The sequence below is a fragment of the Pleurodeles waltl genome, chromosome 6 (assembly GCF_031143425.1).
Source record: "Pleurodeles waltl isolate 20211129_DDA chromosome 6, aPleWal1.hap1.20221129, whole genome shotgun sequence".
NCBI lineage: Eukaryota > Metazoa > Chordata > Amphibia > Caudata > Salamandridae > Pleurodeles > Pleurodeles waltl.
The window spans coordinates 1,000,015,963-1,000,039,895 of NC_090445.1; positions in this window are offsets into that span (position 1 = coordinate 1,000,015,963).

Here is a 23,933-nt window from a genome sequence, read left to right on the forward strand (position 1 = left end):
TCGGGAGACGTGGGGGAACGCTGGGTGGAAGGAAATTCGTGGCTCCTCTCAGATTCCAGAACTTTCTGCCACAGAAATGTGAGGAACATGTGTTTTTTTAGCCACATTTTGAGGTTTGCAAAGGATTCTGGGTAACAGAACCTGGTCCGAGCCACACAAGTCACCCCATCTTGGATTCCCCTAGGTCTCTAGTTTTCAGAAATGCACAGGTTTGGTAGGTTTCCCTAGGTGGCGGCTGAGCTACAGGCCAAAATCTACAGGTAGGCACTTTGCAAAAAACACCTCTGTTTTCCTTCACCAATTTGGCTGTGTCCACGTTGCGCTTTGGGGCGTTTCCTGTCGCGGGCCCTAGGCCTACCCACACAAGTGAGGTATCATTTTTATCGGGAGACGTGGGGGAACGCTGGGTGGAAGGAAATTCGTGGCTCCTCTCAGATTCCAGAACTTTCTGCCACAGAAATGTGAGGAACATGTGTTTTTTTAGCCACATTTTGAGGTTTGCAAAGGATTCTGGGTAACAGAACCTGGTCCGAGCCACACAAGTCACCCCATCTTGGATTCCCCTAGGTCTCTAGTTTTCAGAAATGCACAGGTTTGGTAGGTTTCCCTAGGTGGCGGCTGAGCTACAGGCCAAAATCTACAGGTAGGCACTTTGCAAAAAACACCTCTGTTTTTCTTCACCAATTTGGCTGTGTCCACGTTGCGCTTTGGGGCGTTTCCTGTCGCGGGCGCTAGGCCTACCCACACAAGTGAGGTATCATTTTTATCGGGAGACGTGGGGGAACGCTGGGTGGAAGGAAATTCGTGGCTCCTCTCAGATTCCAGAACTTTCTGCCACAGAAATGTGAGGAACATGTGTTTTTTTAGCCACATTTTGAGGTTTGCAAAGGATTCTGGGTAACAGAACCTGGTCCGAGCCACACAAGTCACCCCATCTTGGATTCCCCTAGGTCTCTAGTTTTCAGAAATGCATAGGTTTGGTAGGTTTCCCTAGGTGGCGGCTGAGCTACAGGCCAAAATCTACAGGTAGGCACTTTGCAATAAACACCTCTGTTTTCCTTCACCAATTTGGCTGTGTCCACGTTGCGCTTTGGGGCGTTTCCTGTCGCGGGCGCTAGGCCTACCCACACAAGTGAGGTATCATTTTTATCGGGAGACGTGGGGGAACGCTGGGTGGAAGGAAATTCGTGGCTCCTCTCAGATTCCAGAACTTTCTGCCACAGAAATGTGAGGAACATGTGTTTTTTTAGCCACATTTTGAGGTTTGCAAAGGATTCTGGGTAACAGAACCTGGTCCGAACCACACAAGTCACCCCATCTTGGATTCCCCTAGGTCTCTAGTTTTCAGAAATGCACAGGTTTGGTAGGTTTCCCTAGGTGGCGGCTGAGCTACAGGCCAAAATCTACAGGTAGGCACTTTGCAAAAAACACCTCTGTTTTCCTTCACCAATTTGGCTGTGTCCACGTTGAGCTTTGGGGCGTTTCCTGTCGCGGGCGCTAGGCCTACCCACACAAGTGAGGTATCATTTTTATCGGGAGATGTGGGGGAACGCTGGGTGGAAGGAAATTCGTGGCTCCTCTCAGATTCCAGAACTTTCTGCCACAGAAATGTGAGGAACATGTGTTTTTTTAGCCACATTTGGAGGTTTGCAAAGGATTCTGGGTAACAGAACCTGGTCCGAGCCACACAAGTCACCCCATCTTGGATTCCCCTAGGTCTCTAGTTTTCAGAAATGCACAGGTTTGGTAGGTTTCCCTAGGTGGCGGCTGAGCTACAGGCCAAAATCTACAGGTAGGCACTTTGCAAAAAACACCTCTGTTTTCCTTCACCAATTTGGCTGTGTCCACGTTGCGCTTTGGGGCGTTTCCTGTCGAGGGCGCTAGGCCTACCCACACAAGTGAGGTATCATTTTTATCGTGAGACGTGGGGGAACGCTGGGTGGAAGGAAATTCGTGGCTCCTCTCAGATTCCAGAACTTTCTGCCTCAGAAATGTGAGGAACATGTGTTTTTTTAGCCACATTTTGAGGTTTGCAAAGGATTCTGGGTAACAGAACCTGGTCCGAGCCACGCAAGTCACCCCATCTTGGATTCCCCTAGGTCTCTAGTTTTCAGAAATGCACAGGTTTGGTAGGTTTCCCTAAGTGGCGGCTGAGCTACAGGCCAAAATCTACAGGTAGGCACTTTGCAAAAAACACCTCTGTTTTCCTTCACCAATTTGGCTGTGTCCACGTTGCGCTTTGGGGAGTTTCCTGTCGCGGGCGCTAGGCCTACCCACACAAGTGAGGTATCATTTTTATCGGGAGACGTGGGGGAACGCTGGGTGGAAGGAAATTCGTGGCTCCTCTCAGATTCCAGAACTTTCTGCCACAGAAATGTGAGGAACATGTGTTTTTTTAGCCAAATTTTGAGGCTTGCAAAGGATTCTGGGTAACAGAACCTGGTCCGAGCCACACAAGTCACCCCATCTTGGATTCCCCTAGGTCTCTAGTTTTCAGAAATGCACAGGTTTGGTAGGTTTCCCTAGGTGGCGGCTGAGCTACAGGCCAAAATCTACAGGTAGGCACTTTGCAAAAAACACCTCTGTTTTCCTTCACCAATTTGGCTGTGTCCACGTTGCGCTTTGGGGCGTTTCCTGTCGCGGGCGCTAGGCCTATCCACACAAGTGAGGTATCATTTTTATCGTGAGACGTGGGGGAACGCTGGGTGGAAGGAAATTCGTGGCTCCTCTCAGATTCCAGAACTTTCTGCCTCAGAAATGTGAGGAACATGTGTTTTTTTAGCCACATTTTGAGGTTTGCAAAGGATTCTGGGTAACAGAACCTGGTCCGAGCCACGCAAGTCACCCCATCTTGGATTCCCCTAGGTCTCTAGTTTTCAGAAATGCACAGGTTTGGTAGGTTTCCCTTGGTGGCGGCTGAGCTACAGGCCAAAATCTACAGGTAGGCACTTTGCAAAAAACACCTCTGTTTTCCTTCACCAATTTGGCTGTGTCCACGTTGCGCTTTGGGGCGTTTCCTGTCGCGGGCGCTAGGCCTACCCACACAAGTGAGGTATCATTTTTATCGGGAGACGTGGGGGAACGCTGGGTGGAAGGAAATTCGTGGCTCCTCTCAGATTCCAGAACTTTCTGCCACAGAAATGTGAGGAACATGTGTTTTTTTAGCCACATTTTGAGGTTTGCAAAGGATTCTGGGTAACAGAACCTGGTCCGAGCCACACAAGTCACCCCATCTTGGATTCCCCTAGGTCTCTAGTTTTCAGAAATGCACAGGTTTGGTAGGTTTCCCTAGGTGGCGGCTGAGCTACAGGCCAAAATCTACAGGTAGGAACTTTGCAAAAAACACCTCTGTTTTCCTTCACCAATTTGGCTGTGTCCACGTTGCGCTTTGGGGCGTTTCCTGTCGCGGGCCCTAGGCCTACCCACACAAGTGAGGTATCATTTTTATCGGGAGGCGTGGGGGAACGCTGGGTGGAAGGAAATTCGTGGCTCCTCTCAGATTCCAGAACTTTCTGCCACAGAAATGTGAGGAACATGTGTTTTTTTAGCCACATTTTGAGGTTTGCAAAGGATTCTGGGTAACAGAACCTGGTCCGAGCCACACAAGTCACCCCATCTTGGATTCCCCTAGGTCTCTAGTTTTCAGAAATGCACAGGTTTGGTAGGTTTCCCTAGGTGGCGGCTGAGCTACAGGCCAAAATCTACAGGTAGGCACTTTGCAAAAAACACCTCTGTTTTCCTTCACCAATTTGGCTGTGTCCACGTTGCGCTTTGGGGCGTTTCCTGTCGCGGGCGCTAGGCCTACCCACACAAGTGAGGTATCATTTTTATCGGGAGACGTGGGGGAACGCTGGGTGGAAGGAAATTCGTGGCTCCTCTCAGATTCCAGAACTTTCTGCCACAGAAATGTGAGGAACATGTGTTTTTTTAGCCACATTTTGAGGTTTGCAAAGGATTCTGGGTAACAGAACCTGGTCCGAGCCACACAAGTCACCCCATCTTGGATTCCCCTAGGTCTCTAGTTTTCAGAAATGCACAGGTTTGGTAGGTTTCCCTAGGTGGCGGCTGAGCTACAGGCCAAAATCTACAGGTAGGCACTTTGCAAAAAACACCTCTGTTTTCCTTCCCAATTTGGCTGTGTCCACGTTGCGCTTTGGGGCGTTTCCTGTCGCGGGCGCTAGGCCTACCCACACAAGTGAGGTATCATTTTTATCGGGAGACGTGGGGGAACGCTGGGTGGAAGGAAATTCGTGGCTCCTCTCAGATTCCAGAACTTTCTGCCACAGAAATGTGAGGAACATGTGTTTTTTTAGCCACATTTTGAGGTTTGCAAAGGATTCTGGGTAACAGAACCTGGTCCGAGCCACACAAGTCACCCCATCTTGGATTCCCCTAGGTCTCTAGTTTTCAGAAATGCATAGGTTTGGTAGGTTTCCCTAGGTGGCGGCTGAGCTACAGGCCAAAATCTACAGGTAGGCACTTTGCAATAAACACCTCTGTTTTCCTTCACCAATTTGGCTGTGTCCACGTTGCGCTTTGGGGCGTTTCCTGTCGCGGGCGCTAGGCCTACCCACACAAGTGAGGTATCATTTTTATCGGGAGACGTGGGGGAACGCTGGGTGGAAGGAAATTCGTGGCTCCTCTCAGATTCCAGAACTTTCTGCCACAGAAATGTGAGGAACATGTGTTTTTTTAGCCACATTTGGAGGTTTGCAAAGGATTCTGGGTAACAGAACTTGGTCCGAGCCACACAAGTCACCCCATCTTGGATTCCCCTAGGTCTCTAGTTTTCAGAAATGCACAGGTTTGGTAGGTTTCCCTAGGTGGCGGCTGAGCTACAGGCCAAAATCTACAGGTAGGCACTTTGCAAAAAACACCTCTGTTTTCCTTCACCAATTTGGCTGTGTCCACGTTGCGCTTTGGGGCGTTTCCTGTCGAGGGCGCTAGGCCTACCCACACAAGTGAGGTATCATTTTTATCGGGAGACGTGGGGGAACGCTGGGTGGAAGGAAATTCGTGGCTCCTCTCAGATTCCAGAACTTTCTGCCTCAGAAATGTGAGGAACATGTGTTTTTTTAGCCACATTTTGAGGGTTGCAAAGGATTCTGGGTAACAGAACCTGGTCCGAGCCACACAAGTCACCCCATCTTGGATTCCCCTAGGTCTCTAGTTTTCAGAAATGCACAGGTTTGGTAGGTTTCCCTAGGTGGCGGCTGAGCTACAGGCCAAAATCTACAGGTAGGCCCTTTGCAAAAAACACCTCTGTTTTCCTTCACCAATTTGGCTGTGTCCACGTTGCGCTTTGGGGCTTTTCCTGTCGCGGGAGCTAGGCCTACCCACACAAGTGAGGTATCATTTTTATCGGGAGATGTGGGGGAACGCTGGGTGGAAGGAAATTCGTGGCTCCTCTCAGATTCCAGAACTTTCTGCCACAGAAATGTGAGGAACATGTGTTTTTTTAGCCACATTTTGAGGTTTGCAAATTATTCTGGGTAACAGAACCTGGTCCGAGCCACACAAGTCACCCCATCTTGGATTCCCCTAGGTCTCTAGTTTTCAGAAATGCACAGGTTTGGTAGGTTTCCCTAGGTGGCGGCTGAGCTACAGGCCAAAATCTACAGGTAGGAACTTTGCAAAAAACACCTCTGTTTTCCTTCACCAATTTGGCTGTGTCCACGTTGCGCTTTGGGGCGTTTCCTGTCGCGGGCCCTAGGCCTACCCACACAAGTGAGGTATCATTTTTATCGGGAGGCGTGGGGGAACGCTGGGTGGAAGGAAATTCGTGGCTCCTCTCAGATTCCAGAACTTTCTGCCACAGAAATGTGAGGAACATGTGTTTTTTTAGCCACATTTTGAGGTTTGCAAAGGATTCTGGGTAACAGAACCTGGTCCGAGCCACACAAGTCACCCCATCTTGGATTCCCCTAGGTCTCTAGTTTTCAGAAATGCACAGGTTTGGTAGGTTTCCCTAGGTGGCGGCTGAGCTACAGGCCAAAATCTACAGGTAGGCACTTTGCAAAAAACACCTCTGTTTTCCTTCACCAATTTGGCTGTGTCCACGTTGCGCTTTGGGGCGTTTCCTGTCGCGGGCGCTAGGCCTACCCACACAAGTGAGGTATCATTTTTATCGGGAGACGTGGGGGAACGCTGGGTGGAAGGAAATTCGTGGCTCCTCTCAGATTCCAGAACTTTCTGCCACAGAAATGTGAGGAACATGTGTTTTTTTAGCCACATTTTGAGGTTTGCAAAGGATTCTGGGTAACAGAACCTGGTCCGAGCCACACAAGTCACCCCATCTTGGATTCCCCTAGGTCTCTAGTTTTCAGAAATGCACAGGTTTGGTAGGTTTCCCTAGGTGGCGGCTGAGCTACAGGCCAAAATCTACAGGTAGGCACTTTGCAAAAAACACCTCTGTTTTCCTTCCCAATTTGGCTGTGTCCACGTTGCGCTTTGGGGCGTTTCCTGTCGCGGGCGCTAGGCCTACCCACACAAGTGAGGTATCATTTTTATCGGGAGACGTGGGGGAACGCTGGGTGGAAGGAAATTCGTGGCTCCTCTCAGATTCCAGAACTTTCTGCCACAGAAATGTGAGGAACATGTGTTTTTTTAGCCACATTTTGAGGTTTGCAAAGGATTCTGGGTAACAGAACCTGGTCCGAGCCACACAAGTCACCCCATCTTGGATTCCCCTAGGTCTCTAGTTTTCAGAAATGCATAGGTTTGGTAGGTTTCCCTAGGTGGCGGCTGAGCTACAGGCCAAAATCTACAGGTAGGCACTTTGCAATAAACACCTCTGTTTTCCTTCACCAATTTGGCTGTGTCCACGTTGTGCTTTGGGGCGTTTCCTGTCGCGGGCGCTAGGCCTACCCACACAAGTGAGGTATCATTTTTATCGGGAGACGTGGGGGAACGCTGGGTGGAAGGAAATTCGTGGCTCCTCTCAGATTCCAGAACTTTCTGCCACAGAAATGTGAGGAACATGTGTTTTTTTAGCCACATTTGGAGGTTTGCAAAGGATTCTGGGTAACAGAACTTGGTCCGAGCCACACAAGTCACCCCATCTTGGATTCCCCTAGGTCTCTAGTTTTCAGAAATGCACAGGTTTGGTAGGTTTCCCTAGGTGGCGGCTGAGCTACAGGCCAAAATCTACAGGTAGGCACTTTGCAAAAAACACCTCTGTTTTCCTTCACCAATTTGGCTGTGTCCACGTTGCGCTTTGGGGCGTTTCCTGTCGAGGGCGCTAGGCCTACCCACACAAGTGAGGTATCATTTTTATCGGGAGACGTGGGGGAACGCTGGGTGGAAGGAAATTCGTGGCTCCTCTCAGATTCCAGAACTTTCTGCCTCAGAAATGTGAGGAACATGTGTTTTTTTAGCCACATTTTGAGGGTTGCAAAGGATTCTGGGTAACAGAACCTGGTCCGAGCCACGCAAGTCACCCCATCTTGGATTCCCCTAGGTCTCTAGTTTTCAGAAATGCACAGGTTTGGTAGGTTTCCCTAGGTGGCGGCTGAGCTACAGGCCAAAATCTACAGGTAGGCCCTTTGCAAAAAACACCTCTGTTTTCCTTCACCAATTTGGCTGTGTCCACGTTGCGCTTTGGGGCTTTTCCTGTCGCGGGAGCTAGGCCTACCCACACAAGTGAGGTATCATTTTTATCGGGAGACGTGGGGGAACGCTGGGTGGAAGGAAATTCGTGGCTCCTCTCAGATTCCAGAACTTTCTGCCACAGAAATGTGAGGAACATGTGTTTTTTTAGCCACATTTTGAGGTTTGCAAATTATTCTGGGTAACAGAACCTGGTCCGAGCCACACAAGTCACCCCATCTTGGATTCCCCTAGGTCTCTAGTTTTCAGAAATGCACAGGTTTGGTAGGTTTCCCTAGGTGGCGGCTGAGCTACAGGCCAAAATCTACAGGTAGGAACTTTGCAAAAAACACCTCTGTTTTCCTTCACCAATTTGGCTGTGTCCACGTTGCGCTTTGGGGCGTTTCCTGTCGCGGGCCCTAGGCCTACCCACACAAGTGAGGTATCATTTTTATCGGGAGGCGTGGGGGAACGCTGGGTGGAAGGAAATTCGTGGCTCCTCTCAGATTCCAGAACTTTCTGCCACAGAAATGTGAGGAACATGTGTTTTTTTAGCCACATTTTGAGGTTTGCAAAGGATTCTGGGTAACAGAACCTGGTCCGAGCCACACAAGTCACCCCATCTTGGATTCCCCTAGGTCTCTAGTTTTCAGAAATGCACAGGTTTGGTAGGTTTCCCTAGGTGGCGGCTGAGCTACAGGCCAAAATCTACAGGTAGGCACTTTGCAAAAAACACCTCTGTTTTCCTTCACCAATTTGGCTGTGTCCACGTTGCGCTTTGGGGCGTTTCCTGTCGCGGGCGCTAGGCCTACCCACACAAGTGAGGTATCATTTTTATCGGGAGACGTGGGGGAACGCTGGGTGGAAGGAAATTCGTGGCTCCTCTCAGATTCCAGAACTTTCTGCCACAGAAATGTGAGGAACATGTGTTTTTTTAGCCACATTTTGAGGTTTGCAAAGGATTCTGGGTAACAGAACCTGGTCCGAGCCACACAAGTCACCCCATCTTGGATTCCCCTAGGTCTCTAGTTTTCAGAAATGCACAGGTTTGGTAGGTTTCCCTAGGTGGCGGCTGAGCTACAGGCCAAAATCTACAGGTAGGCACTTTGCAAAAAACACCTCTGTTTTCCTTCCCAATTTGGCTGTGTCCACGTTGCGCTTTGGGGCGTTTCCTGTCGCGGGCGCTAGGCCTACCCACACAAGTGAGGTATCATTTTTATCGGGAGACGTGGGGGAACGCTGGGTGGAAGGAAATTCGTGGCTCCTCTCAGATTCCAGAACTTTCTGCCACAGAAATGTGAGGAACATGTGTTTTTTTAGCCACATTTTGAGGTTTGCAAAGGATTCTGGGTAACAGAACCTGGTCCGAGCCACACAAGTCACCCCATCTTGGATTCCCCTAGGTCTCTAGTTTTCAGAAATGCATAGGTTTGGTAGGTTTCCCTAGGTGGCGGCTGAGCTACAGGCCAAAATCTACAGGTAGGCACTTTGCAATAAACACCTCTGTTTTCCTTCACCAATTTGGCTGTGTCCACGTTGCGCTTTGGGGCGTTTCCTGTCGCGGGCGCTAGGCCTACCCACACAAGTGAGGTATCATTTTTATCGGGAGACGTGGGGGAACGCTGGGTGGAAGGAAATTCGTGGCTCCTCTCAGATTCCAGAACTTTCTGCCACAGAAATGTGAGGAACATGTGTTTTTTTAGCCACATTTGGAGGTTTGCAAAGGATTCTGGGTAACAGAACTTGGTCCGAGCCACACAAGTCACCCCATCTTGGATTCCCCTAGGTCTCTAGTTTTCAGAAATGCACAGGTTTGGTAGGTTTCCCTAGGTGGCGGCTGAGCTACAGGCCAAAATCTACAGGTAGGCACTTTGCAAAAAACACCTCTGTTTTCCTTCACCAATTTGGCTGTGTCCACGTTGCGCTTTGGGGCGTTTCCTGTCGAGGGCGCTAGGCCTACCCACACAAGTGAGGTATCATTTTTATCGGGAGACGTGGGGGAACGCTGGGTGGAAGGAAATTCGTGGCTCCTCTCAGATTCCAGAACTTTCTGCCTCAGAAATGTGAGGAACATGTGTTTTTTTAGCCACATTTTGAGGGTTGCAAAGGATTCTGGGTAACAGAACCTGGTCCGAGCCACGCAAGTCACCCCATCTTGGATTCCCCTAGGTCTCTAGTTTTCAGAAATGCACAGGTTTGGTAGGTTTCCCTAGGTGGCGGCTGAGCTACAGGCCAAAATCTACAGGTAGGCCCTTTGCAAAAAACACCTCTGTTTTCCTTCACCAATTTGGCTGTGTCCACGTTGCGCTTTGGGGCTTTTCCTGTCGCGGGAGCTAGGCCTACCCACACAAGTGAGGTATCATTTTTATCGGGAGACGTGGGGGAACGCTGGGTGGAAGGAAATTCGTGGCTCCTCTCAGATTCCAGAACTTTCTGCCACAGAAATGTGAGGAACATGTGTTTTTTTAGCCACATTTTGAGGTTTGCAAAGGATTCTGGGTAACAGAACCTGGTCCGAGCCACACAAGTCACCCCATCTTGGATTCCCCTAGGTCTCTAGTTTTCAGAAATGCACAGGTTTGGTAGGTTTCCCTAGGTGGCGGCTGAGCTACAGGCCAAAATCTACAGGTAGGCACTTTGCAAAAAACACCTCTGTTTTCCTTCACCAATTTGGCTGTGTCCACGTTGCGCTTTGGGGTGTTTCCTGTCGCGGGCGCTAGGCCTACCCACACAAGTGAGGTATCATTTTTATCGGGAGACGTGGGGGAACGCTGGGTGGAAGGAAATTCGTGGCTCCTCTCAGATTCCAGAACTTTCTGCCACAGAAATGTGAGGAACATGTGTTTTTTTAGCCACATTTTGAGGTTTGCAAAGGATTCTGGGTAACAGAACCTGGTCCGAGCCACACAAGTCACCCCATCTTGGATTCCCCTAGGTCTCTAGTTTTCAGAAATGCATAGGTTTGGTAGGTTTCCCTAGGTGGCGGCTGAGCTACAGGCCAAAATCTACAGGTAGGCACTTTGCAAAAAACACCTCTGTTTTCCTTCACCAATTTGGCTGTGTCCACGTTGCGCTTTGGGGCGTTTCCTGTCGCGGGCGCTAGGCCTACCCACACAAGTGAGGTATCATTTTTATCGGGAGACGTGGGGGAACGCTGGGTGGAAGGAAATTCGTGGCTCCTCTCAGATTCCAGAACTTTCTGCCAGAGAAATGTGAGGAACATGTGTTTTTTTAGCCACATTTTGAGGTTTGCAAAGGATTCTGGGTAACAGAACCTGGTCCGAACCACACAAGTCACCCCATCTTGGATTCCCCTAGGTCTCTAGTTTTCAGAAATGCACAGGTTTGGTAGGTTTCCCTAGGTGGCGGCTGAGCTACAGGCCGAAATCTACAGGTAGGCACTTTGCAAAAAACACCTCTGTTTTCCTTCACCAATTTGGCTGTGTCCACGTTGCGCTTTGGGGCGTTTCCTGTCACGGGCGCTAGGCCTAGCCACACAAGTGAGGTATAATTTTTATCGGGAGACGTGGGGGAACGCTGGGTGGAAGGAAATTCGTGGCTCCTCTCAGATTCCAGAACTTTCTGCCACAGAAATGTGAGGAACATGTGTTTTTTTAGCCACAATTTGAGGTTTGCAAAGGATTCTGGGTAACAGAACCTGGTCCGAGCCACACAAGTCACCCCATCTTGGATTCCCCTAGGTCTCTAGTTTTCAGAAATGCACAGGTTTGGTAGGTTTCCCTAGGTGGCGGCTGAGCTACAGGCCAAAATCTACAGGTAGGCACTTTGCAAAAAACACCTCTGTTTTCCTTCACCAATTTGGCTGTGTCCACGTTGCGCTTTGGGGCGTTTCCTGTCGCGGGCCCTAGGCCTACCCACACAAGTGAGGTATAATTTTTATCGGGAGACGTGGAGGAACGCTGGGTGGAAGGAAATTCGTGGCTCCTCTCAGATTCCAGAACTTTCTGCCACAGAAATGTGAGGAACATGTGTTTTTTTAGCCACATTTGGAGGTTTGCAAAGGATTCTGGGTAACAGAACCTGGTCCGAGCCACACAAGTCACCCCATCTTGGATTCCCCTAGGTCTCTAGTTTTCAGAAATGCACAGGTTTGGTAGGTTTCCCTAGGTGGCGGCTGAGCTACAGGCCAAAATCTACAGGTAGGCACTTTGCAATAAACACCTCTGTTTTCCTTCACCAATTTGGCTGTGTCCACGTTGCGCTTTGGGGCGTTTCCTGTCGAGGGCGCTAGGCCTACCCACACAAGTGAGGTATCATTTTTATCGGGAGACGTGGGGGAACGCTGGGTGGAAGGAAATTCGTGGCTCCTCTCAGATTCCAGAACTTTCTGCCACAGAAATGTGAGGAACATGTGTTTTTTAGCCACATTTTGAGGTTTGCAAAGGATTCTGGGTAACAGAACCTGGTCCGAGCCACACAAGTCACCCCATCTTGGATTCCCCTAGGTCTCTAGTTTTCAGAAATGCATAGGTTTGGTAGGTTTCCCTAGGTGGCAGCTGAGCTACAGGCCAAAATCTACAGGTAGGCACTTTGCAATAAACACCTCTGTTTTCCTTCACCAATTTGGCTGTGTCCACGTTGCGCTTTGGGGCGTTTCCTGTCGCGGGCGCTAGGCCTACCCACACAAGTGAGGTATCATTTTTATCGGGAGACGTGGGGGAACGCTGGGTGGAAGGAAATTCGTGGCTCCTCTCAGATTCCAGAACTTTCTGCCACAGAAATGTGAGGAACATGTGTTTTTTTAGCCACATTTTGAGGTTTGCAAAGGATTCTGGGTAACAGAACCTGGTCCGAACCACACAAGTCACCCCATCTTGGATTCCCCTAGGTCTCTAGTTTTCAGAAATGCACAGGTTTGGTAGGTTTCCCTAGGTGGCGGCTGAGCTACAGGCCAAAATCTACAGGTAGGCACTTTGCAAAAAACACCTCTGTTTTCCTTCACCAATTTGGCTGTGTCCACGTTGCGCTTTGGGGCGTTTCCTGTCGCGGGCGCTAGGCCTACCCACACAGGTGAGGTATCATTTTTATCGGGAGACGTGGGGGAACGCTGGGTGGAAGGAAATTCGTGGCTCCTCTCAGATTCCAGAACTTTCTGCCACAGAAATGTGAGGAACATGTGTTTTTTTAGCCACATTTTGAGGTTTGCAAAGGATTCTGGGTAACAGAACCTGGTCCGAGCCACACAAGTCACCCCATCTTGGATTCCCCTAGGTCTCTAGTTTTCAGAAATGCACAGGTTTGGTAGGTTTCCCTAGGTGGCGGCTGAGCTACAGGCCAAAATCTACAGGTAGGCACTTTGCAAAAAACACCTCTGTTTTCCTTCACCAATTTGGCTGTGTCCACGTTGCGCTTTGGGGCGTTTCCTGTCGCGGGCGCTAGGCCTACCCACACAAGTGAGGGATCATTTTTATCGGGAGACGTGGGGGAACGCTGGGTGGAAGGAAATTCGTGGCTCCTCTCAGATTCCAGAACTTTCTGCCACAGAAATGTGAGGAACATGTGTTTTTTTAGCCACATTTTGAGGTTTGCAAAGGATTCTGGGTAACAGAACCTGGTCCGAGCCACACAAGTCACCCCATCTTGGATTCCCCTAGGTCTCTAGTTTTCAGAAATGCACAGGTTTGGTAGGTTTTCCTAGGTGGCGGCTGAGCTACAGGCCAAAATCTACAGGTAGGCACTTTGCTAAAAACACCTCTGTTTTCCTTCACCAATTTGGCTGTGTCCACGTTGCGCTTTGGGGCGTTTCCTGTCGCGGGCCCTAGGCCTACCCACACAAGTGAGGTATCATTTTTATCGGGACACGTGGGGGAACGCTGGGTGGAAGGAAATTCGTGGCTCCTCTCAGATTCCAGAACTTTCTGCCACAGAAATGTGAGGAACATGTGTTTTTTTAGCCACATTTTGAGGTTTGAAAAGGATTCTGGGTAACAGAACCTGGTCCGAGCCACACAAGTCACCCCATCTTGGATTCCCCTAGGTCTCTAGTTTTCAGAAATGCACAGGTTTGGTAGGTTTCCCTAGGTGGCGGCTGAGCTACAGGCCAAAATCTACAGGTAGGCACTTTGCAAAAAACACCTCTGTTTTCCTTCACCAATTTGGCTGTGTCCACGTTGCGCTTTGGGGCGTTTCCTGTCGCGGGCGCTAGGCCTACCCACACAAGTGAGGTATCATTTTTATCGGGAGACGTGGGGGAATGCTGGGTGGAAGGAAATTCGTGGCTCCTCTCAGATTCCAGAACTTTCTGCCAGAGAAATGTGAGGAACATGTGTTTTTTTAGCCACATTTTCAGGTTTGCAAAGGATTCTGGGTAACAGAACCTGGTCCGAACCACACAAGTCACCCCATCTTGGATTCCCCTAGGTCTCTAGTTTTCAGAAATGCACAGGTTTGGTAGGTTTCCCTAGGTGGCGGCTGAGCTACAGGCCGAAATCTACAGGTAGGCACTTTGCAAAAAACACCTCTGTTTTCCTTCACCAATTTGGCTGTGTCCACGTTGCGCTTTGGGGCGTTTCCTGTCACGGTCGCTAGGCCTAGCCACACAAGTGAGGTATAATTTTTATCGGGAGACGTGGGGGAACGCTGGGTGGAAGGAAATTCGTGGCTCCTCTCAGATTCCAGAACTTTCTGCCACAGAAATGTGAGGAACATGTGTTTTTTTAGCCAAATTTTGAGGTTTGCAAAGGATTCTGGGTAACAGAACCTGGTCCGAGCCACACAAGTCACCCCATCTTGGATTCCCCTAGGTCTCTAGTTTTCAGAAATGCACAGGTTTGGTAGGTTTCCCTAGGTGGCGGCTGAGCTACAGGCCAAAATCTACAGGTAGGCACTTTGCAAAAAACACCTCTGTTTTCCTTCACCAATTTGGCTGTGTCCACGTTGCGCTTTGGGGCGTTTCCTGTCGCGGGCCCTAGGCCTACCCACACAAGTGAGGTATCATTTTTATCGGGAGACATGGGGGAACGCTGGGTGGAAGGAAAATCGTGGCTCCTCTCAGATTCCAGAACTTTCTGCCACAGAAATGTGAGGAACATGTGTTTTTTTAGCCACATTTTGAGGTTTGCAAAGGATTCTGGGTAACAGAACCTGGTCCGAGCCACACAAGTCACCCCATCTTGGATTCCCCTAGGTCTCTAGTTTTCAGAAATGCACAGGTTTGGTAGGTTTCCCTAGGTGGCGGCTGAGCTACAGGCCAAAATCTACAGGTAGGCACTTTGCAAAAAACACCTCTGTTTTCCTTCACCAATTTGGCTGTGTCCACGTTGCGCTTTGGGGCGTTTCCTGTCGCGGGCGCTAGGCCTACCCACACAAGTGAGGTATCATTTTTATCGGGAGACGTGGGGGAACGCTGGGTGGAAGGAAATTCGTGGCTCCTCTCAGATTCCAGAACTTTCTGCCACAGAAATGTGAGGAACATGTGTTTTTTTAGCCACATTTTGAGGTTTGCAAAGGATTCTGGGTAACAGAACCTGGTCCGAGCCACACAAGTCACCCCATCTTGGATTCCCCTAGGTCTCTAGTTTTCAGAAATGCACAGGTTTGGTAGGTTTCCCTAGGTGGCGGCTGAGCTACAGGCCAAAAGCTACAGGTAGGCACTTTGCAAAAAACACCTCTGTTTTCCTTCACCAATTTGGCTGTGTCCACGTTGCGCTTTGGGGCGTTTCCTGTCGCGGACGCTAGGCCTACCCACACAAGTGAGGTATCATTTTTATCGGGAGACGTGGGGGAATGCTGGGTGGAAGGAAATTCGTGGCTCCTCTCAGATTCCAGAACTTTCTGCCACAGAAATGTGAGGAACATGTGTTTTTTTAGCCACATTTTGAGGTTTGCAAAGGATTCTGGGTAACAGAACCTGGTCCGAGCCACACAAGTCACCCCATCTTGGATTCCCCTAGGTCTCTAGTTTTTAGAAATGCACAGGTTTGGTAGGTTTCCCTAGGTGGCGGCTGAGCTACAGGCCAAAATCTACAGGTAGGCACTTTGCAAAAAACACCTCTGTTTTCCTTCACCAATTTGGCTGTGTCCACGTTGCGCTTTGGGGCGTTTCCTGTCGCGGGCCCTAGGCCTACCCACACAAGTGAGGTATCATTTTTATCGGGAGACGTGGGGGAATGCTGGGTGGAAGGAAATTCGTGGCTCCTCTCAGATTCCAGAACTTTCTGCCACAGAAATGTGAGGAACATGTGTTTTTTTAGCCACATTTTGAGGTTTGCAAAGGATTCTGGGTAACAGAACCTGGTCCGAGCCACACAAGTCACCCCATCTTGGATTCCCCTAGGTCTCTAGTTTTCAGAAATGCACAGGTTTGGTAGGTTTCCCTAGGTGGCGGCTGAGCTACAGGCCAAAATCTACAGGTAGGCACTTTGCAAAAAACACCTCTGTTTTCCTTCACCAATTTGGCTGTGTCCACGTTGCGCTTTGGGGCGTTTCCTGTCCCGGGCCCTAGGCCTACCCACACAAGTGAGGTATCATTTTTATCGGGACACGTGGGGGAACGCTGGGTGGAAGGAAATTCGTGGCTCCTCTCAGATTCCAGAACTTTCTGCCACAGAAATGTGAGGAACATGTGTTTTTTTAGCCACATTTTGAGGTTTGCAAAGGATTCTGGGTAACAGAACCTGGTCCGAGCCACACAAGTCACCCCATCTTGGATTCCCCTAGGTCTCTAGTTTTCAGAAATGCACAGGTTTGGTAGGTTTCCCTAGGTGGCGGCTGAGCTACAGGCCAAAATCTACAGGTAGGCACTTTGCAAAAAACACCTCTGTTTTCCTTCACCAATTTGGCTGTGTCCACGTTGCGCTTTGGGGCGTTTCCTGTCGCGGGCGCTAGGCCTACCCACACAAGTGAGGTATCATTTTTATCGGGAGACGTGGGGGAACGCTGGGTGGAAGGAAATTCGTGGCTCCTCTCAGATTCCAGAACTTTCTGCCACAGAAATGTGAGGAACATGTGTTTTTTTAGCCAAATTTTGAGGTTTGTAAAGGATTCTGGGTAACAGAACCTGGTCCGAGCCACACAAGTCACCCCATCTTGGATTCCCCTAGGTCTCTAGTTTTCAGAAATGCACAGGTTTGGTAGATTTCCCTAGGTGGCGGCTGAGCTACAGGCCAAAATCTACAGGTAGGCACTTTGCAAAAAACACCTCTGTTTTCCTTCACCAATTTGGCTGTGTCCACATTGCGCTTTGGGGCGTTTCCTGTCGCGGGCCCTAGGCCTACCCACACAAGTGAGGTATCATTTTTATCGGGAGACGTGGGGGAACGCTGGGTGGAAGGAAATTCGTGGCTCCTCTCAGATTCCAGAACTTTCTGCCACAGAAATGTGAGGAACATGTGTTTTTTTAGCCACATTTTGAGGTTTGCAAAGGATTCTGGGTAACAGAACCTAGTCCGAGCCACACAAGTCACCCCATCTTGGATTCCCCTAGGTCTCTAGTTTTCAGAAATGCACAGGTTTGGTAGGTTTCCCTAGGTGGCGGCTGAGCTACAGGCCAAAATCTACAGGTAGGCACTTTGCAAAAAACAACTCTGTTTTCCTTCACTAATTTGGCTGTGTCCACGTTGCGCTTTGGGGCGTTTCCTGTCGCGGGCGCTAGGCCTACCCACACAAGTGAGGTATAATTTTTATCGGGAGATGTGGGGGAACGCTGGGTGGAAGGAAATTCGTGGCTCCTCTCAGATTCCAGAACTTTCTGCCACAGAAATGTGAGGAACATGTGTTTTTTTAGCCACATTTTGAGGTTTGCAAAGGATTCTGGGTAACAGAACCTGGTCCGAACCACACAAGTCACCCCATCTTGGATTCCCCTAGGTCTCTAGTTTTCAGAAATGCACAGGTTTGGTAGGTTTCCCTAGGTGGCGGCTGAGCTACAGGCCAACATCTACAGGTAGGCACTTTGCAAAAAACACCTCTGTTTTCCTTCACCAATTTGGCTGTGTCCACGTTGCGCTTTGGGGCGTTTCCTGTCGCGGACGCTAGGCCTACCCACACAAGTGAGGTATCATTTTTATCGGGAGACGTGGGGGAATGCTGGGTGGAAGGAAATTCGTGGCTCCTCTCAGATTCCAGAACTTTCTGCCACAGAAATGTGAGGAACATGTGTTTTTTTAGCCACATTTTGAGGTTTGCAAAGGATTCTGGGTAACAGAACCTGGTCCGAGCCACACAAGTCACCCCATCTTGGATTCCCCTAGGTCTCTAGTTTTTAGAAATGCACAGGTTTGGTAGGTTTCCCTAGGTGGCGGCTGAGCTACAGGCCAAAATCTACAGGTAGGCACTTTGCAAAAAACACCTCTGTTTTCCTTCACCAATTTGGCTGTGTCCACGTTGCGCTTTGGGGCGTTTCCTGTCGCGGACGCTAGGCCTACCCACACAAGTGAGGTATCATTTTTATCGGGAGACGTGGGGGAATGCTGGGTGGAAGGAAATTCGTGGCTCCTCTCAGATTCCAGAACTTTCTGCCACAGAAATGTGAGGAACATGTGTTTTTTTAGCCACATTTTGAGGTTTGCAAAGGATTCTGGGTAACAGAACCTGGTCCGAGCCACACAAGTCACCCCATCTTGGATTCCCCTAGGTCTCTAGTTTTCAGAAATGCACAGGTTTGGTAGGTTTCCCTAGGTGGCGGCTGAGCTACAGGCCAAAATCTACAGGTAGGCACTTTGCAAAAAACACCTCTGTTTTCCTTCACCAATTTGGCTGTGTCCACGTTGCGCTTTGGGGCGTTTCCTGTCCCGGGCCCTAGGCCTACCCACACAAGTGAGGTATCATTTTTATCGGGACACGTGGGGGAACGCTGGGTGGAAGGAAATTCGTGGCTCCTCTCAGATTCCAGAACTTTCTGCCACAGAAATGTGAGGAACATGTGTTTTTTTAGCCAAATTTTGAGGTTTGCAAAGGATTCTGGGTAACAGAACCTGGTCCGAGCCACACAAGTCACCCCATCTTGGATTCCCCTAGGTCTCTAGTTTTCAGAAATGCACAGGTTTGGTAGGTTTCCCTAGGTGGCGGCTGAGCTACAGGCCAAAATCTACAGGTAGGCACTTTGCAAAAAACACCTCTGTTTTCCTTCACCAATTTGGCTGTGTCCACGTTGCGCTTTGGGGCGTTTCCTGTCGCGGGCGCTAGGCCTACCCACACAAGTGAGGTATCATTTTTATCGGGAGACGTGGGGGAACGCTGGGTGGAAGGAAATTCGTGGCTCCTCTCAGATTCCAGAACTTTCTGCCACAGAAATGTGAGGAACATGTGTTTTTTTAGCCAAATTTTGAGGTTTGCAAAGGATTCTGGGTAACAGAACCTGGTCCGAGCCACACAAGTCACCCCATCTTGGATTCCCCTAGGTCTCTAGTTTTCAGAAATGCACAGGTTTGGTAGGTTTCCCTAGGTGGCGGCTGAGCTACAGGCCAAAATCTACAGGTAGGCACTTTGCAAAAAACAACTCTGTTTTCCTTCACTAATTTGGCTGTGTCCACGTTGCGCTTTGGGGCGTTTCCTGTCGCGGGCGCTAGGCCTACCCACACAAGTGAGGTATAATTTTTATCGGGAGATGTGGGGGAACGCTGGGTGGAAGGAAATTCGTGGCTCCTCTCAGATTCCAGAACTTTCTGCCACAGAAATGTGAGGAACATGTGTTTTTTTAGCCACATTTTGAGGTTTGCAAAGGATTCTGGGTAACAGAACCTGGTCCGAACCACACAAGTCACCCCATCTTGGATTCCCCTAGGTCTCTAGTTTTCAGAAATGCACAGGTTTGGTAGGTTTCCCTAGGTGGCGGCTGAGCTACAGGCCAAAATCTACAGGTAGGCACTTTGCAAAAAACACCTCTGTTTTCCTTCACCAATTTGGCTGTGTCCACGTTGCGCTTTGGGGCGTTTCCTGTCGCGGGCACTAGGCCTACCCACACAAGTGAGGTATCATTTTTATCGTGAGACGTGGGGGAACGCTGGGTGGAAGGAAATTCGTGGCTCCTCTCAGATTCCAGAACTTTCTGCCTCAGAAATGTGAGGAACATGTGTTTTTTTAGCCACATTTTGAGGTTTGCAAAGGATTCTGGGTAACAGAACCTGGTCTGAGCCACACAAGTCACCCCATCTTGGATTCCCCTAGGTCTCTAGTTTTCAGAAATGCACAGGTTTGGTAGGTTTCCCTAGGTGGCGGCTGAGCTACAGGCCAAAATCTACAGGTAGGCACTTTGCAAAAAACACCTCTGTTTTCCTTCACCAATTTGGCTGTGTCCACGTTGCGCTTTGGGGCGTTTCCTGTCGCGGGCCCTAGGCCTACCCACACAAGTGAGGTATCATTTTTATCGGGAGACGTGGGGGAACGCTGGGTGGAAGGAAATTCATGGCTCCTCTCAGATTCCAGAACTTTCTGCCACAGAAATGTGAGGAACAGGTGTTTTTTTAGCCACATTTTGAGGTTTGCAAAGGATTCTGGGTAACAGAACCTGGTCCGAGCCACACAAGTCACCCCATCTTGGATTCCCCTAGGTCTCTAGTTTTCAGAAATGCACAGGTTTGGTAGGTTTCCCTAGGTGGCGGCTGAGCTACAGGCCAAAATCTACAGGTAGGCACTTTGCAAAAAACAACTCTGTTTTCCTTCACCAATTTGGCTGTGTCCACGTTGCGCTTTGGGGCGTTTCCTGTCGCGGGCGCTAGGCCTACCCACACAAGTGAGGTATAATTTTTATCGGGAGACGTGGGGGAACGCTGTGTGGAAGGAAATTCGTGGCTCCTCTCAGATTCCAGAACTTTCTGCCACAGAAATGTGAGGAACATGTGTTTTTTTAGCCAAATTTTGAGGTTTGCAAAGGATTCTGGGTAACAGAACCTGGTCCGAGCCACACAAGTCACCCCATCTTGGATTCCCCTAGGTCTCTAGTTTTCAGAAATGCACAGGTTTGGTAGGTTTCCCTAGGTGGCGGCTGAGCTACAGGCCAAAATCTACAGGTAGGCACTTTGCAAAAAACACCTCTGTTTTCCTTCACCAATTTGGCTGTGTCCACGTTGCGCTTTGGGGCGTTTCCTGTCGCGGGCCCTAGGCCTACCCACACAAGTGAGGTATCATTTTTATCGGGAGACGTGGGGGAACGCTGGGTGGAAGGAAATTCGTGGCTCCTCTCAGATTCCAGAACTCTCTGCCACAGAAATGTGAGGAACATGTGTTTTTTTAGCCACATTTTGAGGTTTGCAAAGGATTCTGGGTAACAGAACCTGGTCCGAACCACACAAGTCACCCCATCTTGGATTCCCCTAGGTCTCTAGTTTTCAGAAATGCACAGGTTTGGTAGGTTTCCCTAGGTGGCGGCTGAGCTACAGGCCAAAATCTACAGGTAGGCACTTTGCAAAAAACACCTCTTTTTTCCTTCACCAATTTGGCTGTGTCCACGTTGCGCTTTGGGGCGTTTCCTGTCGCGGGCCCTAGGCCTACCCACACAAGTGAGGTATCATTTTTATCGGGACACGTGGGGGAACGCTGGGTGGAAGGAAATTCGTGGCTCCTCTCAGATTCCAGAACTTTCTGCCACAGAAATGTGAGGAACATGTGTTTTTTTAGCCACATTTTGAGGTTTGCAAAGGATTCTGGGTAACAGAACCTGGTCCGAGCCACACAAGTCACCCCATCTTGGATTCCCCTAGGTCTCTAGTTTTCAGAAATGCACAGGTTTGGTAGGTTTCCCTAGGTGGCGGCTGAGCTACAGGCCAAAATCTACAGGTAGGCACTTTGCAAAAAACAACTCTGTTTTCCTTCACCAATTTGGCTGTGTCCACGTTGCGCTTTGGGGCGTTTCCTGTCGCGGGCGCTAGGCCTACCCACACAAGTGAGGTATCATTTTTATCGGGAGACGTGGGGGAACGCTGGGTGGAAGGAAATTCGTGGCTCCTCTCAGATTCCAGAACTTTCTGCCACAGAAATGTGAGGAACATGTGTTTTTTTAGCCAAATTTTGAGGTTTGTAAAGGATTCTGGGTAACAGAACCTGGTCCGAGCCACACAAGTCACCCCATCTTGGATTCCCCTAGGTCTCTAGTTTTCAGAAATGCACAGGTTTGGTAGGTTTCCCTAGGTGGCGGCTGAGCTACAGGCCAAAATCTACAGGTAGGCACTTTGCAAAAAACACCTCTGTTTTCCTTCACCAATTTTGCTGTGTCCACGTTGCGCTTTGGGGCGTTTCCTGTCGCGGGCCCTAGGCCTACCCACACAAGTGAGGTATCATTTTTATCGGGAGACGTGGGGGAACGCTGGGTGGAAGGAAATTCGTGGCTCCTCTCAGATTCCAGAACTTTCTGCCACAGAAATGTGAGGAACATGTGTTTTTTTAGCCACATTTTGAGGTTTGCAAAGGATTCTGGGTAACAGAACCTGGTCCGAGCCACACAAGTCACCCCATCTTGGATTCCCCTAGGTCTCTAGTTTTCAGAAATGCACAGGTTTGGTAGGTTTCCCTAGGTGGCGGCTGAGCTACAGGCCAAAATCTACAGGTAGGCACTTTGCAAAAAACAACTCTGTTTTCCTTCACTAATTTGGCTGTGTCCACGTTGCGCTTTGGGGCGTTTCCTGTCGCGGGCGCTAGGCCTACCCACACAAGTGAGGTATAATTTTTATCGGGAGACGTGGGGGAACGCTGGGTGGAAGGAAATTCGTGGCTCCTCTCAGATTCCAGAACTTTCTGCCACAGAAATGTGAGGAACATGTGTTTTTTTAGCCACATTTTGAGGTTTGCAAAGGATTCTGGGTAACAGAACCTGGTCCGAACCACACAAGTCACCCCATCTTGGATTCCCCTAGGTCTCTAGTTTTCAGAAATGCACAGGTTTGGTAGGTTTCCCTAGGTGGCGGCTGAGCTACAGGCCAAAATCTACAGGTAGGCACTTTGCAAAAAACACCTCTGTTTTCCTTCACCAATTTGGCTGTGTCCACGTTGCGCTTTGGGGCGTTTCCTGTCGCGGGCGCTAGGCCTACCCACACAAGTGAGGTATCATTTTTATTGTGAGACGTGGGGGAACGCTGGGTGGAAGGAAATTCGTGGCTCCTCTCAGATTCCAGAACTTTCTGCCTCAGAAATGTGAGGAACATGTGTTTTTTTAGCCACATTTTGAGGTTTGCAAAGGATTCTGGGTAACAGAACCTGGTCTGAGCCACACAAGTCACCCCATCTTGGATTCCCCTAGGTCTCTAGTTTTCAGAAATGCACAGGTTTGGTAGGTTTCCCTAGGTGGCGGCTGAGCTACAGGCCAAAATCTACAGGTAGGCACTTTGCAAAAAACACCTCTGTTTTCCTTCACCAATTTGGCTGTGTCCACGTTGCGCTTTGGGGCGTTTCCTGTCGCGGGCCCTAGGCCTACCCACACAAGTGAGGTATCATTTTTATCGGGACACGTGGGGGAACGCTGGGTGGAAGGAAATTCGTGGCTCCTCTCAGATTCCAGAACTTTCTGGGACAGAAATGTGAGGAACATGTGTTTTTTTAGCCACATTTTGAGGTTTGCAAAGGATTCTGGGTAACAGAACCTGGTCCGAGCCACACAAGTCACCCCATCTTGGATTCCCCTAGGTCTCTAGTTTTCAGAAATGCACAGGTTTGGTAGGTTTCCCTAGGTGGCGGCTGAGCTACAGGCCAAAATCTACAGGTAGGCACTTTGCAAAAAACACCTCTGTTTTCCTTCACCAATTTGGCTGTGTCCACGTTGCGCTTTGGGGCGTTTCCTGTCGCGGGCGCTAGGCCTACCCACACAAGTGAGGGATCATTTTTATCGGGAGACGTGGGGGAACGCTGGGTGGAAGGAAATTCGTGGCTCCTCTCAGATTCCAGAACTTTCTGTCTCAGAAATGTGAGGAACATGTGTTTTTTTAGCCACATTTTGAGGTTTGCAAAGGATTCTGGGTAACAGAACCTGGTCCGAGCCACGCAAGTCACCCCATCTTGGATTCCCCTAGGTCTCTAGTTTTCAGAAATGCACAGGTTTGGTAGGTTTCCCTAGGTGGCGGCTGAGCTACAGGCCAAAATCTACAGGTAGGCACTTTGCAAAAAACACCTCTGTTTTCCTTCACCAATTTGGCTGTGTCCACGTTGCGCTTTGGGGCGTTTCCTGTCGCGGGCGCTAGGCCTACCCACACAAGTGAGGTATCATTTTTATCGGGAGACGTGGGGGAACGCTGGGTGGAAGGAAATTCGTGGCTCCTCTCAGATTCCAGAACTTTCTGCCACAGAAATGTGAGGAACATGTGTTTTTTTAGCCACATTTTGAGGTTTGCAAAGGATTCTGGGTAACAGAACCTGGTCCGAGCCACACAAGTCACCCCATCTTGGATTCCCCTAGGTCTCTA